The sequence below is a fragment of the Eurosta solidaginis genome, chromosome 1 (assembly GCF_040869045.1).
Source record: "Eurosta solidaginis isolate ZX-2024a chromosome 1, ASM4086904v1, whole genome shotgun sequence".
NCBI lineage: Eukaryota > Metazoa > Arthropoda > Insecta > Diptera > Tephritidae > Eurosta > Eurosta solidaginis.
In genome coordinates this window covers 43,221,675-43,239,065 of record NC_090319.1, presented here as the reverse complement: position 1 = coordinate 43,239,065, position 17,391 = coordinate 43,221,675, and the positions used below count along the sequence as shown (strand labels likewise).

Sequence of the window (17,391 nt, the reverse complement as noted above, 5' to 3'; positions counted from 1 at the left end):
TCGAGTCATTTGACAATCAATTTTACTGCGGTTTTACCATTTATATAACCGCCATATAACGTGAATTTTACCTGCAGATTTGTTCTACCTGGAGCAGCCATATGAATAAAATATTAACCAAAAAAATTGAATTTTCAATATTTATTATTTTCAATATTATTATATATGTACATGAAATTGGAACTTATATTAATCCAGTTCATATAAAACAGAAGAACTTTAATAATAAATAAACTCGCTTAATTGGTTTTTGTTTTCCAATTGAAATCTCTTCTAAGCGAGCAAAAAAATAATATTAAGCTTTAGAAAAAACTCCAATTATTAGAATGATCTACAACTTAAAGGTTAGTATAAATTCAGATCAAAAATATTCAAAGGTGTCGTGGAATCCGATTGCTCTCGTAATTGAAGAACTTAAAAATGTACGACTATTAATTGAGTCAGACTTATTATTGTTCTAAATCTAATCATTCAAGCAATAATTCTGCAACCCTTAGCAGGAGTATTGATTGGTTTCAAATCTAATTCCGACAGCAATCGTATCACGACATCCCTTATTATATATGCACATGAAATTGTAACTTAAATTAATACAGTTCATATAAAGAAAAGTAAGTATTTTAATAACAAATAAACTCGCTTAATTGGTTTTCGTTTTCCAATTGAAATCTTTTCCAAGCGAACAGAAAATAATTTTAAGCTTTAGAAAAAACTCCAATTATTAGAATGATCTACAACTTAAAGGTTAGTATAAATTCAGATCAAAAATATTCAAAGGTGTCGTGGAATCCGATTGCTCTCGTAATTGAAGAACTTAAAAATGTACGACTATTAATTGAGTCAGACTTATTATTGTTCTAAATCTAATCATTCAAGCAATAATTCTGCAACCCTTAGCAGGAGTATTGATTGGTTTCAAATCTAATTCCGACAGCAATCGTATCACATCCCTTATTATATATGTACGTGATATTGCAACTTAAATTAATACTGTTGATATAAAGAAAAGTAAATACTTTAATAATAAATCAACTCTCTTAATTGATTTTTGTTTTCCAATTGAAATCATTTCCTGTGCATGCACATCGCTAACCTGTGTTGGCAAAAGATATGATTATACTGTCTTCGATAGATAGTCGGACGAGCCGCTACTCGGCGAAGTAGAGATGACCGTTGTGTCGGTGGCAGCTGTTACCACAGCAGTTTCTAACTTTACACCATCCGTACGGTGCGATGAAAGCTTCACTGCCTTTTCCAATTGCTTGGCGCCAGCAATTTTTGCTGTTTGTAACGCTTTAGCTGTAATGCAAATATATAGATGGGTTAAAGTGGTTTTCGTATGTTATTCAACAACTCACCCTATACCATCATCACAGCCTCCTCATCGATTTTGAATATGTGTACTGTTTCAGTATTCAGACCCAGTTCGTTTGGTGCAATATTTTCGATTTGATGATTATACTATCCGTTAGGCAGACAATTAGGTGCAATCGATTCATTCATATACTGTGGGTATTTGAGCCGTAGATGCAATGGCAGATATTTTGATTCTTTTTGAAGTGTAACATTTGTGAACAGTTGGGTTTCTCTGCTGTCACCATCACCACTAGAGAGCTTTTGAAGAAACGCTCGACCAAGATAATATGTGAGATTTACACGCATAGATTTCTTCCACCTTTTCACAGTTATTGATGGAGAAAATGCGAAAGCCATATTCACCATCCAATACCGAAATAGAGCTGTAGAGGAAGAAACATTTTATAAAATTTAATAAAATCAAAAAATGATAGTTGTGCTAAAATGGGGTAACGTATTGTATGTTAAAGTATAGCGAAGTCTCAGCGGCTTTGTCCTGGTGAAAATTGAGTTTGAATAGGTTTTATTCTTATTCTTAGAAACATGTACGAAGGTACCTGGTAAGATATTAAAAATCCTCAACGCTTTTTTTGCTATAACTTAAAAAACTCATATTCAAACTTCTGCTTAACTTCTACATATCAATAGCTACCTTTACCACCAGGAGTCACTATTGCTTCTACGCCTATGCTATTGTTTCCTACATCGATGGGCTTTGTAATAAAATAAACAGCTATCTCCCCAATCTCTCCAGTTTTGTCGCCTCGCGAAACCTGATATTGTCACCAACCAAATCATCGGTGACCTTATTTAAAACAGGACCGCGCCAAATGCCGACCATATGGCAGTACCCTACCGACTGTCTTACACCCTAAAATTTTGGGTGTGACTTTCGATCAGGATCTACATCTTGGAGAGCATGCACTAGCAATTGTAACGAAAATCGTCGTTGGTGTGAGGTCTTAGCCGATCTCCAGATCTGTAGAAAAGGAGCTTATTAGCTTAATGCTTAAGATGATGCGGGAATAACCAAGTAAGCTCCTTCCAACCTTTGATTCGGGGGATGGTATAATGGTATGAAGATGATAGCGTGCGACAACATCGCGAGCTTGCGATGGCTGGAGGAAGTGGTTCCAAACCTCCAAATGCAGGGCACGAACGCTCGTTTTGAGATGGTGGATAAAGCGCAAATCCCCAAGGTAACAAAAGTTAAGGTATGGATACCATGCGTGATGAAGTCGGAGGATACACTGCGACTTTTGCAGAATCAGAATGCGAACATACCGACACAGGATTCGAAGGTCCTTACTGTATCTCGGCCTACGGACGAAGGTTAGTTATACATCTTCCAAAAAACAAGCAGGCGGAGGATATATTGTACGCGCAGCTTGGAAAATGTCCTTAGGTACAGGCAAAATGTATATGCGACTCAGGAAAAGAAGTCGCGGGTATTAAAGTCCTAACACGGTGGACGTCGAAAAGGACCTCAAAAGCCTAAGGGAAAAAAGACAGGTGGAGGTAGCCCACGTCACCCCGAATTTGTTAGAAGGGGACCAACAGCCAGATGGTACTGTGAGTCGCACAGAGGAACACCCGGCACAACAGGTACAAGAGGCTGAAGGGGGCTTCGAACACTCTAAACCAAAAGGGCTAGAGGAGGACGACGACGTCACGATGAAGGTGCTGGAGGGGGACAAGCAGCCCATTGGTACTGCGAGTCATACAGATAAACCTCCAACACAGTAAAGTGGCGTCGAGCGAACTCCTCCTCCTAACGCGCTGATCCAGGAGCCGTGGCTTCCATCGGGAGGAAAGGTTTCTGGACTTAGCGCGCGCGGATTTGGCGTTTACTATGCGCAAACGGAAGGACGGGTGCGAGCTGTAGTAATGGAAAGGAAACAGCTGCATTCATATATGCTGCCTAATTACACTACTGAGGACCTCGTAGTGGTAGTGAAATCGCCGGGCTCAGATGGTACATGTCCGGCCATGCTACAAGTTTCAAGTAGGGCGGTTGTGGGATGGCTTAAAATAATATTCGATGGGTGCATAAACTGAATCATGTACCGCACTCTTGGAGAACTGCTCGTGTAGCTTTCCTACCAAAGGCGGGGAAGATCGGTCACGCGTATCCCAAAGATTATAGACCCATAATTTCTGCTCAAAACCTTTGAGAGGCTGATAGATGTGTACATAAAGTCCAACGTGGATGAAAAGCTGCTCTCCACAACACAACAGGTGTACACCAAAGGCAAGTCAGTAGACACCGCATTGCATAGGGTGGTAATAAGCATAGAAAAAGCCCTGGAATATAAGGAATATGCTCTAGAACTCTTCTTAAGCATTGCCGGGGCTTTCTAAATGGGCGATTATTGATGGTCTTAATTGCGTTAAAGTACATCCAGCCTTACACAGATGGATCGACTGCATGTTAAACTGCAGTAAGATTACATCGCAATGGGGATTGTACGCGGCCACGAAATTAGTGGACAGGGGCACTCCGGGTGCTATCACCTCTGCTGTGGACGCTGGTCATTAACCAACTGCTTAGGGGATTCTACGAGGGACCAGAAAAACTTACGGTTTACGCAGATGACGTTGCATATGGTCTTGTTTACAAAGAGGTACAAGGTCCCTAATTGGACCAGGCCTAAGTTAGGAGGGGCGACCCTACGGGGAAACCTTGCACAAAATATCTAGGAATGATCCTAGACAGTAAGCTGTCATGTAAGCTCAACGTGGAGGAGAGGGTGAGGAAGGGTTAAACGGCACTTTATGCATGTAAAAGAATGCAAAAGAACCGGCATATACGATCAGAAGGAACTCGATGACGATGCCTCAAAACTAACAACCAAGAGCAATACTTATCATTTCACTGACACAAATTTTATAGTTTTTTCTTCCGGAGTTGGACACAATCTTTTCATAATTTTACTTAACAATTTAAGATTAGAAATTTTTTTCAATTTGTATTTTGACTTACCAGCAACAACAGAATCATGTTTAATTGTACGCCGCACAATCATTATAGCATCATGTAACGAAGTTCAGTTTCTTTCAAAAATTGTTCGGAACTGCCACGTAAAATCAATGTATATGTTCTAGCATTAACGCAACCTTTAAATAATTATAAACTATAAAAATGAAGTTAATGTCAAACCCACTATCAAACCTTGGAAAATGTTGAAATGTTCACCACCAACTTGACGTTCTTCAAAGTAATCACATTGACCCAAAACACTTGAATTAATATCATTAGCTGTAGTCATAACAGCTCCACCACAAGCTTTCATTGTACGTTTCAAATCTTCTTCTGGTACACTAACAGAACATTTCACGATCTGCAAAATACTGTGTACCAACATCACCAATTGGTAGTTTAGAAAACACAACATTGGCGCCTTACTTACCTATTTTATTGTACAGGAGACGCCATTCAGCATTAACAATTTTCTGATACTCTTGGACATTGGAGACCATTGCTGTGGCAGAGCATTTTTCCAATAAAGCACTTTGTTGTTCCTTTGATTGGCGCTTCCACATGTACAGCCATTTCATATTTTGGTCATGCATACCTTCCTCAACATATGGTTTAACTTGTTTTAAGATTTCACCTGCTTAAAGTACTACTGAAGTGGTGCCATCGCCGACCTGATAAGAGAAACATTTTTATTCTACACATTCTAATATAACAAAAAACTTACCTCAGCATTTTGAAATTTGGCGATGTCTACTAGAGTTTTACGGCTGGATTCACAATATCCAATAGTTTCATAATGGTTGCCCCATCATTTGAAATTGTGGCCTTACCACTGGAATCCACAATATGCTTGTCCATACTACGTGAACCCAATTGAATGCGAGGCATTGATGTGGATATGAGTTGAGGCTTACCATGAGAGCTATCGGTACCCAAGCATTTTTTACACAAATACTCATGGACGTTCATATTTATCGACACGCTGTCCGGTATGGCCCAAATGTTGGAAATATGCAGTTGGCACTGTTGACAAAAAATATGGATCAATGAACACAAGTATAAGTGAAAGAATTTTTTTACCATCTCTTGTTACTTTACACATTAGACATTGGAAACGACGACCAGCATCTACAAGTTGCTATTGAGCCTTGCAACGATTAGATCTAATTACACCCAATTCACCAAAATTTACAATGGGTGGCTCATATTAACCCTCATCCGTTCGTGCCATTGGGGAGGCGGTAAGTGTAATGGACAAATCTGTTGTTTTTAATAAATCAGCTGTTGCAGGTATGCAATACAAAGACGACCTGCAAAGAAGAAAGATCAATGTAATTGCCAAACAAAACATTAATTTCGATTATCGATACCTAACGTAACGTGGCGAGGAGTTACCCTGATCTTCTACCACATATTTTGTGGTCACCAATGGTGGTAATAAACCCTGTTCATTAGTAATAAAAGCACCACCAGCGCTATTTTGATTTTCAATGATAACGCTTATCGGATTTGGCATCTGATCGGGATCTAAACGGCGTTGGGCTTGATCATACTGTTGCGGCTGTTGATTTTTACCAGTAACAGGTGCAGGTGGTTGCTAAAGAAAATAACACAAAAATAATCATCAGCAAATTTGTAAATTATTAGTTGTATTAGCATACATTATAACCAGGACGTCCGGACGTGTCCGGGTATTGGGGGTTGACACGGCTTGGGTGGTTGACTGAGCATTGGCGTCTGTCCAGGTCGTGTTGGTGGCATCATAACAGCCATCAATAACAAGTGCCAAGAATATATCCGCGGCATACCTGCCGACCAAAATGATTCAAGGGGTTGTGATTGCCAACCTCACCTACCCGTTGCGAATCCTGTACCTAACAATTTGGTGTGAACAATTGGTGCCAGTTAACCCTCTGAAATAATCGGCGCAATTGTACGCCATTGTGTTGGCATTAATTAGGCAAAATGCAAAAACTTTTCATCCTCCTCGCGTGACCATTCTGTCTTCTTTAAGCTAGGATCAAGCCATTCGTTTCAGCGTGCCTTACATTGCTTGGCAGATTTGCGGTGCAGCAGTGATACAATACGTGACCACTGGTTTTTGCCATATTTCATTACAGCTACTTTGAGGATTTCATCCTGAAAGTTATCAATTTAGTTAATAAACGGCCAAGAGTAACCAGTCGCGTCAAATGCTTACCTCAGTGTTTCTCCACACACCACCTTTTATCATTATTTGCGGCATGGTGCTATATATGTACATTGTGAATTCTTTCGATGAGCACAAAAATCAAATCAAAAATTTTTGTCGAAATAAACGGCAAAAATCATTGTATATTAAAGACTTTGGGAAAATTTTAGAATAGCACCCTCGAGTTCGGGGTAAAACTTGGTATCAAATGAAAGAGGGTGTTCTCCCGATCACAAATATATATATTTTAAAGTGCGCAAACTTATAATTTAAAAGTTATTTGTTGTTAAAGTTTGCAAATTTAACAAATTTCTATAGAACTTTAAATTACAATTTACACATCTTTCAAAACCTTAATCCACATACATATCTATATAAATTGGCAACGATAAACTTAAATTGCATTTTAGTATATTTCACATTTCATTTTTGCATTGTTTTCACTTATTATAAATGTTTTTATTAAATCAATCGCGCTTTTGTAGCAACATGCACATGTATATATATCAGGCATGCTTAACCAACGAACCGATATCATTTCGTTACGATAATTAACGTCAATAAACGAAACAAAGTCATTTCGTTTCGTTTATTAACGTTAAGAACGTCAAATTAACGAAATGATTTTGTTTCGTTTTCTGCCATATCAAAACGAAATCAAATCGTTTATGTTGATTATTAATTTAAAACTATGCTGGCAAAGCTGATTGATGGCGGAGTCATTAAAGGTGAAAGCATTAGCCAAGCTGATTGCATCTTTTCTCATGAATTTTGACAGTACGAACATTTCTCTGAGTATTTTTGACATTACCACCAACGAATTACACAAACAAATTACATGGAGTTTGTGTGTGTATGTTCGCTCGCTGTTAGCACCTTACGGCTTCACCATGGCTATAGCATTGCCAGCACAATTCAAACATAAAGTATCACGTTTTTGTTAACGTTTTTAACATTAACGAAAGCTTTTCGTTTCGGTTAAAAACGAGATACAATTTATCTTGATAATTTCTTTATCGATAACATTTCGAAGTGTTTCAACGGAAACGGTGGAAATTTTTTGATAAACGATTAGCTTAACGTTAAGGTGCATCCCTGATATATATATACATATATTTTATTGATGACATTACAAAGCTGTGCTGCCACATATATATACGTATACACATATAAAATTTGTATAGAAATTTGCAAACTTTAACACCAAATTACTTTTAAATTATTAGTTTGCGAGCTTTAAAATATATATATATGTGATCTGGAGAACTCCCTGTTAATTTTAAATATTTCCGGAGATATTCCATTTAAAACTCTCAAAATTGAAAAAAATTTCGACCACCAAATGTTTTGCTGTCTCTGCTGAATTAGAAATGGCGAATTTTTTTGCACGCAAAAATTACGTATTTTGCTATCCCTATAAAAATATTAGGTGCGAGAGAGCACGATACATTGTGGGAAAGCTAAATTTGTCAACATGCTATTTCATTTGAAGAATTTTTCATTCCAAATCGTCACCCCTGTCAAAAATTCGTGTGTTTGTGTGCGTTTTTGGTCACACGATTTTTACTTTACCTGGAGCAGCCAAATGAATAAAATATGAACCAAAAAAATTAAATTTTCAATATTTATTATTTCCAATTTCCAATATATGTACATGAAATTCGAACTTATATTAATACAGTTCATATAAAAAGGAGTAAGTACTTTAATAATAAATAAACTCCTTAATTGGTTTTTGTTTTCCAATTGAAATCTTTTCTAAGCGAGCAGAAAATAATTTTAAGCTTAAGAAAAAACACCAATTATTTGAATCAATTTACTCAACAACAGATTCGATTTACTCTTTTTTCAGATCAAGAATATTCAAAGGTGTCGTGGAATCCGATTGCTGTCGTAATTGAATTTTAAAGTAATAAAGTAAAGTAAAATATGAATTTAAAAATGTAGGGCTAGTAGTTGAGTCAGACTTATTATTGTTCTAAATCTAATCATTCAGGCAATAATTCCGCAACCCTTAGTAGGAGTATTGATTGGTTTCAAATCTAATTCCGACAGCAATCGTATCACGACATTCCTTATTATATATGTATATGAAATTGTAACTTAAATTAATACAGTTGATATAAAGAAAAGTAAGTATTTTAATAATAAATAAACTCGCCTTATTGGTTTTTATTTTCCAATTGAAATCTTTTCCAAGCGAACAGATAATAATTTTAAGCTTTAGAAAAAACTCCAATTATTTGAATCAATTTAAATCAACAACAGATTAGATTTACTCTTTTTTTCAGATCAAGAATATTCAAAGGTGTCGTGGAATCCGATTGCTGTCGTAATTGAGGAATTTAAAAATGTAGGACTAGTAATTGAGTCAGATTTATTATTGTTCTAAATCTAATCATTGAAGCAATAATTCTGCAACCCTTAGCAGGAGTATTGATTGGTTTCAAATCTAATTCTGACAGCAATCGTATCACGACATCCCTTATTATATATGTACATGAAATTGCAACTTAAATTAATACTGTTTATATAAAGAAAAGTAAGTACTTTAATAATAAATGAACTCTCTTAATTGGTTTTTGTTTTCCAATTGAAATATTTTCCTGTGCAAGCACATCGCTAACCTGTGTTGGCAAACGATATGATTATACTGTCTTCGATAGATAGTCGGACGAGCCGCTACTCGGGGATGTAGAGATGACCGTTGTGTCGGTGGCCGCAGTTACAACAGCAGTTTCTAACTTTGCACCATCCGTACAGTGTGATGAATGCTTCACTGCTTTTTCCAATTGCTTGGCGCCAGCACTTCTTGCTGTTTGTAAAGCTTTAGCTGTAATGCAAATATATGGATGGTTTAAAGTGGTTTTCGTATGGTATTCAACAACTCACCCTTTACCATCATCACACCCTTCTCATCGATTTTGAATATGTGTACTGTTTCAGTATTCAGACCGTTCGTTTGGTGCAATATTTTCGATTTGATGAATATGTATACTATCCGTTAGGCAGATAATTAGGTGCGTTCGATTCATTCATATACTGTGGGTATTTGAGCCGTAGACGCAATGGCAGATGTTTTGATTCTTTTTTTAGTGTAACATTTGTAAACAGTTGGGTTTCTCTGCTGTCACCATCACCTCTAGAGAGCTATTGAAGAAACGCTCGACCAAGATAATATGTTGCGATTTACGCGCTTAGATTTCTTCCACCTTATCACAGTTATTGATGGAGAAAATGCGAAAGCCATATTTACCATCCAATACGTAAATGGAACTGTAGACGAAGAAACATTTTATAAAATTTAATAAAATCAAAAAATGATAGTTGTGCTAAAATGGGGTAAAGTATTGTATGTTAAAGTATAGCGAAGTCTCAGGGGCTTTGTCCTGGTGAAAATTGAGTTGGAATAGGTTTTATTCTTCATTCTTAGAAACATGTACGAAGGTACCTGGTAAGATATTAAACATCCTCAACGCTTTTTTTGCAATAACTTAAAAAAAAAAACTCATATTCAAACTTCTGTTTAACTTCTAGATATCAATAGCTACCTTTCCCACCAGGAGTCACTATTGCTTCTACGCCTATGCTATTGTTTCCTACATCGATGAGCTTTGTAATAAAATAAACAGCTATCTCCCCAATCTCTCGAGTTTTGTCGCCTCGCGAAACCTGATATTGTCACCAACCAAATCATCGGTGACCTTATTTAACATATTTACATGGCCGCGCCAAATGTCGGCCATATGACATTACCCTACCGAATGTCTTACACCCTAAAATCTTGGGTGTGACTTTCGATCAGGATCTACATTTTGGAGAGCATGCACTAGCAATTGTAAGGAAAATCCAGAGCTGAAACAAATATTTAATATAATTCGATAAATCGGCAGTATAAATAGACGTTTGCATGGTACGCGTCTCCGATATGGTCTCCAAGCCTAAAGGTCACTCAGTGGAAGCAAATACAGGCCTGCCAAAATGCTGCCCCAAAACCGCTACGGGCTGCCTTCTTATGTCCTCGGAACACCACCTGCACAATTAACCGAGAAAACTCCCAATAAGGGAAAGAAATGAAATGCTAACCGAACAGTTTCTGTAGAATACCTTGAAACCTGGGCATCCCAACAGACATCTGATTGATGATCCAACACCGCTTAGGGGCTTAAAGAGTCATCTCCGTAAGCATTATGAGGAAATACGGCACCTGAGAACTCAGCCGTATGAAGCAAAAAAACACAAGCAGGTCCTCAGTGAACTCCACAAACAGGCGTCGGACCTTTATGCTAGGAATTGCCCGGTGAATCCAGTACTCATAGAACAGTACCCAAAACTTGCGGAAGAGGACCGCATACTCCCCAGGGAAAAGCGAGTCACTCCAGCTCAACTTCGATCTGGATACTGTAACAGGTTAAACTCTTACCTATCCAGAATCAAACCCGACATACAAAATGTATGCCCGCTTGCAATGTGTCCACACATGACACCAACCATCTCTTTAATTGTAATGTGGATACTGCAACTTTCCTTGGACTCCCGTTAGAGGATACTGATGACAATTTGTGATCGGTCGCACCTATTGGATGGGGCGAAGCACTGCTACAACAACAACAATTCAGAATAATTGGCAATACATACCGGATCAGCGGTAACAGTCAAACATTGATTCTTTAACTCTTCCAGCACAGTTTGTAGATAAATGTACTCCTCTGGTAGTGGTGGCTTCTCTTTAGGTGGCTCTTGTTGTCTTTGCACTGGTGCAGGCTGTTCTGTGTAACCAACATTTGGTGGTTGCGTATTCCATGACTGTTGTTGCTGCGACTGCTGTGATATAGCTGAAGTTTGGAAGTTCATTTGTTGTGGAAATTGCTGTGTTGTTACGTTGTTATTTTGCTGAAATGTTGGATTATAGTAATTGCCCGGTGCTGTAGTTTGCGTTTGGATTGACATATTACTGTTGGCGGTAGGTGGTGGCTGAAAAAGCAATAAAATAACATCGAAAAGGTTACCTACAAATTCTCTTATATACTTGTCGTTAGTTGCATTTTACCTGATATTGTCCATATTGATCAGTATAACCATTTTGATTTTGATTTTGATTTGGATCAACGCCAAAGAGGGGATGAGTTATGAGTGCGGAAGCGGGTGCAGGATCCGGCTTCTTGGGCTGCTTGGTAAGAAGGTGAGTTTTTTATTTTTTAATTTGGCAGATGAAATGCATACGTGGCATGCTGGTATAGTTACATATATCAAAAATCAAGATAAAAATTGTTAGTTCCTAGTTATAGGGAAAATTAAACGCTTAATTTATGTCAGCAGGCAAAACGCTAACTCATTGCAAGTAAAAAAACAGGGAACATATATGCATGCATTCGATACCCTCCAGCAATTTTGTGAAGAGAATTCACATAACCTCTTTTTTGAGTTAAAAAACTCAAAGGTGAATTGTGGCGGTGCCCTCAAGAGCAAACTTGGATCATCCCTTTCATCATTAATAATTTTCTGCCAGCGTCGAGTGCCAGCGTAAAATGAATAAAATTTTGATAAAGATACGTGTAAAGTTCGGAAACTTTTATGATCTGACTTTGATATTACCGATAGATAGATAATTTAATTGAGGATTGCACTGCGACCATTGGTCTTTTGTGCCCTCATCTTCTTCACAGCACCTCATCTAAGCCGACTTCCTTGATGAACTTTAGCAGTTCACTTGGCTTGATTGATTTAATGTGGGAATCCTCTGGCCATGGTGAGCCCATAAACTTAGCCCTACGTCTTGACATACAAAAACTAGTATATACGGTTATTGTATTTATTTTCCCAGCACAACAGCATGAAGCATTCCAGTTACCAGTTGGTGTACTACCAAAATGGCTGGCGCTATTCATAGTCCCATAACCGCCGTGTTGTGTTTGGGGTAAATCGTTAGAAAAAAGCTACGTGTTTTGTGTTTGCTGCTGCTGTCTTGAATGATACGGCAGACGGCCATTAGTAACCATTGGTCCTTTTCTATAATTTACCGCATTATATATGCGTACGCGTAATTCCACCAATTCCATATTTTCTTCATTAGTACCCGAACCCAATCCAAATATATAAGCTAAGGCGGCTTTGAGCGCACCTTGTGACACTAATATACCGCCATACTCTTTTATAAAATCGGCAAAGTGACCATTTAATTCCAAAGCAATGCCTTGCTGTTGTAGCGACTTACTCATTAACATCACAATTTCTGCCAATTCTTGCAACTCAAGAGTATTGGGCTTGTAATTGTTATTTTGATGCTCCAACGCCTTTAGTTGATGCCAAGCGGTGACCAATTTGTCAATACTACCCGCACACACATAACATAACATGGCATTACGGGTATATTCAATGCTTTGCAAGCGCTCTTGCAATATCCGATCACCTAATCAAAAATTTTCAAAGGTAGTTGAAAAGACGCGTCTCGACCCAGCGGGTTAGGGGATCAGAATATACCCGCGGTAGGTATGCCTGTCGTAAGAGGCGACTAAAATACCAGATTCAAGGGGCTGTGTAGCGCAACCTTTCAGGTTGCCAGCGCAATATATAGCTTCTCCAACCCCAATTGTCAACCTCACCTATCCGCGGCGAATCCTGTTTCACTAACAGACGAGGCTCTGGAGACCCCAAGCTCCTCATGGAACTTGGAGGTAGGGAGGGAATGGCCTGAAGGTTTAATGTGGCCACATAAATCGTTCCCGAGATGGTCGGGCTAGCACCTTAATGGTGCTATGGTACCGGAGCGTACCGGATTTGTATCCGGCAAAGGACCATCACATCGATAACACTCCCCAAAGCCTTCGGGGAGCAACCTTATCGCTACAACAACAACAACGCGTCTCGACCTCCGTTTTAAGAATCCGAAAGCGGAAATCAAACATTTTCTGTCGAAAGCTATTTACAAAAAACCGTAAAATGACACCGAGAGGGTCCGAAATATGGGGCTCTATCCATAGTTTTTTTTTTTTTAATAGAACACCTTTCTGCATTGGCTTATAAAAGATTACCCTGGGTGGGTCCGGTTTGGGATCAAAACTAAATGCGCGCAGAAAAAAAACAATAAAACTTATGAATGTATACTCACCGAAATGGTGTGACAATAACAGTGTTAGGTGTAGCAATTGATTGCGCCTTAGGTAACACTCCTGAAAAATCTGATTCATGTAATGGCGTACTAACGCCACCCTTCAACGGTGTTTCCATATGTGTAAGCGCCATCATATTCTGTGCTTCCTGCATTATGCGATTGGAGAAAGGTGCAGGTGTACGTGGAGTTGCTGCAACTTGTGGCGTAATAGAGTAATCGGCTAACAGCGCATCTGTTGTTTCAACACCACTTTCCCCTGCCACTTCTTTAGCTATTTCACTAGCACGTCCCAATTTGACCACTTGCTGCAACTCGCGATCGGTTATTTGTGGTTGCGGTAACACCAGTTTGGAGCGCTTTCTATCGGGTTCTAAATTTTTCAACATAGCTAGGCGCATATCATTTTCTTTACGTTGCTTGAGCTTTTGCTTATCTTTCTTGCGTTCGCGTTCTTCTTTCTCTGAACGCAGTTCACCATCCAGGTCCTGTTGGCGCATTTTATTAAAGTCTGGTTCTAGTTTTTCAACATTTTCTTCTGAGGTGTCATAGAAACCAATAGCGGGTGCTTTTCAAATGGTATCTCTGCATTGTAGTCGATGCCTTTAACACGTCTGCGATTACCACTACCAATACCGCCAGCACGCAATTCTCTACGCGTTTGCAGTGCGGCCAATCGACGTGCTTCTTCCAATTTTTTTCACGTGCTTTACGCTTTGCTTTTTTGCCCTGTGTATTGGCAAGACGAGCACGTGCCTCAGACAGCATTTCCAGTTCTATTTACATTTAAATATTTTAAATTACAGCGAAAAAAAAAACACAAAATTTTAATTTTCATACCATCTTCATCCATATCTTTGGGATCGGGACATGCAGGTTTCGTTTCGGGATTTGGATCAATTTCTCCTGGTTTCAGCTTACGCGGATCATCACCGCCATCCTCTCCATCTTCCTTACGTTGTGCTTGATCACTTTATTGATCAAAGTAAAATATATACATAAATATATAAAAATGATGTTATTTGCACTTCTCTGCATAACTTACAGTAAATATTCATAACGTTCTAAACATTGTGCCGCAGTGCGTCCAATAATCGGCGCAATTGTACGCCATTGTGTTGGATTTAATTTGGCTAAATGCAAAAGCTTTTCATCCTCCTCCCGTGACCATTCTGACATCTTTATGCTAGGATCAAGCCATTCGTACCAGCGTGCCTTACATTGCTTGGCAGATTTGCGGTGCAGCAGTGATGCAATACGTCACCACTGGTTTTTGCCATATTTCATTACAGCTGCTTTGAGGATTTCATCCTGAAAGTTATCAATTTAGTTAATAAACGGCCAAGAGTAACCAGTCGCGTCAAATGCTTACCTCAGTGTTTCTCTACACACCACCTTTTATCATAATTCGCGGCATGGTGCTATATAATTGTGAATTCTTTCGATGCGCACAAAAATCAAACCATACATTTTTGTCGAAATAAACAGCAGTGCAGTTTACGGTACCAACCGAAATTTGAGCCAAAATTTTCGAGTGAGGTATCAAAAGACGCGTATTCACGTCTAGATCAAGAATCCGAAAGCGGAGGTTAACTTTTTTTACCCGTTCAAAACATATTAACGAAAAACCGAAAAACGGGGGTGGGATCCATAGTATTTTTGCGCAGAACACCTTTCTGCGTTGGCGGCCTTCGGCCGCGCTTATAAAAAATAACCCTGGGCTACGCCATGCCAAGTTCGGGTGTGTGGTATAACCGTGGCTACCGCCACGGTGATGCACACTTTTTTTGTGGGTACAAAGACAACAACAACCACATGAAAATCGCTAACTTCAACTGCAAATATCTCCGGACAGATAAAATTTTTCTTTTCCGCCTTCGGATTATTGTTCTCAAGATTAGGGTGGGTACCGTAAACTGCACTACTACCAAAATCATTGTATATTAAAGACTTTGGGAAAATTTTAGAATAGCACCCCCCGAGTTCGGGGTAAAACTTGGCATCAAATGAAAGAGGGAGTTCTCCCGATTACAAATATATATATTTTAAAGTGCGCAAACTTGTAATTTAAAAGTTATTTGCTGTTAAACTTTGCAAATTTCTATAGCACTTTAAATTACAATTTACACATCTTTCAAAACCTTAATCCACATAATATCTATATAAATTGGCAACGATAAACTTAAATTGCATTTTTGTATATTTCACATTTCATTTTTGCATTGTTTTTACTTATTATAAATGTTTTTATTAAATCAATCGCGCTTTTGTAGCAACATGCACATATATATATATATATATATATATTTTATAGATGACATTACAAAGCTGTGCTGCCACATATATATACGTATACACATATAAAATTTGTATAGAAATTTGCAAACTTTAACACGAAATAACTTTTAAATTATATCTTTCCGGAGATATTCCATTTAAAACTCTCAAACTTGAAAAAATTTTCCACCACCAAATGTTTTGCTGTCTCTGCTGAATTAGAAATGGCGGATTTTTTTGCACGCAAAAATGACGTATTTTGCTATCCCTATAAAAATAATAGGTGCGAGAGAGCACGATACATTGTGGGAAAGCAAAATTTGTGAGCATGCTATTTCATTTGCACAATTTTTCATTTCAAATCGTCACCCCTGTCAAAAATTCGTGTGGCTGTGTGCGTTTTTGGTCACACGATTTTTGCAGGGGGAACATGAGCCTGTTTTCGCGCCATGTTGCAACTCTACAGTGCGCCCTTTTGTATCTCAGCATATTTCCATTTCTTTATTCGAGATTTGGGAATCTGAAACGATTTAGCATAAAATCTTGCAAGTTTTATAATACAAATTTAAATTTCGTAACGCAGAAAATTTCAATTAAATCTTCAATCATTTGCTCTATCATTACAATATTTCAGGTATGGCAAGCTAGAAATCATATATCATGTAATTTTTTGATAGGAAAACATTTTAAGGTAGGAGCAGTTTTTAAATTCATGGATGACAGATGTTGTTTGAAGATTTTCATTCAAGCTTAGATTTTTATTGCCAAACGTTCGTACAATAAAGAATGTATAGAAATAGAATACTCAAACATGTTTTTGCTTTGTGAAAATGGATGTGTTTAGTTCGAAAATGTAAAATTTGTTTTTGCCTGAAAACATTCACAAAAGTTGCCCCGCTACATAGTTTTTTCAATATGAAAATTTAAAACGTAACATAAAACTACAGGTTAAAATATGAGATCTAATGGCGCTAGTCACAATCAAAATAAAATAGGTTTTAAATTTAATGACAGATTTTTGACATAATTTTCTATGAGTTATCTGTCAAAAAAGCTGCAACTAAATATAAAACCTGTTTTATTTTGACTCTGGCTATAAATCTTAGCAGTTAAAGCTCCAAGTGCAGATTAGAGATTTGGTATTAAACCAATATGTCCCTGCAGCCATTATAAGGGCCAATTAAATTTTCTTAACCCTAACGCTATAGTCATAACCACACTTCTACTTATCCATATAAAATTGGCATCAGTTATTAGTGCCTTAAGCCTCCATTACTGATACTTAGCATAGACTTGACTTGACTTGGCGTAAACTTGGCAACTTAGCCACGATTATACTCCACTTGGCGCATACAATCTGGCATCATAATCAGCGTTGAAATTTATTTTTAGATAAATGTCAATTTGTATGACAAAATGTCAAAATGAAATGGAAACAAACAAATGGCAACTCAAAATGTAAACGTCACTTAGAACTTA

At 37.9% G+C, this 17,391-nt stretch overlaps 1 long non-coding RNA gene and 1 pseudogene across 2 annotated transcripts; both read right to left on the bottom strand.

Moving 5' to 3' along the window:
- Positions 1 to 126: 126 nt before the first annotated feature.
- LOC137252468 (uncharacterized) lies at positions 127 to 7,016 on the bottom strand. 2 transcript variants are annotated; one of them, XR_010953566.1, is made up of 10 exons: positions 6,537 to 7,016; positions 5,998 to 6,475; positions 5,707 to 5,933; positions 5,417 to 5,646; positions 5,061 to 5,359; positions 4,767 to 5,007; positions 4,529 to 4,707; positions 4,340 to 4,473; positions 1,359 to 1,739; positions 127 to 1,299 (listed from the first exon to the last, which is right to left on the bottom strand). It is a non-coding gene; the product is annotated as an uncharacterized lncRNA (long non-coding RNA). The 2 variants fall into 2 exon arrangements; XR_010953567.1 differs by having other exon boundaries at positions 5,707 to 5,897.
- Positions 7,017 to 8,145: 1,129 nt separating this feature from the next.
- LOC137252461 (cell division cycle 5-like protein) lies at positions 8,146 to 16,126 on the bottom strand (annotated as a pseudogene).
- Positions 16,127 to 17,391: the final 1,265 nt, after the last annotated feature.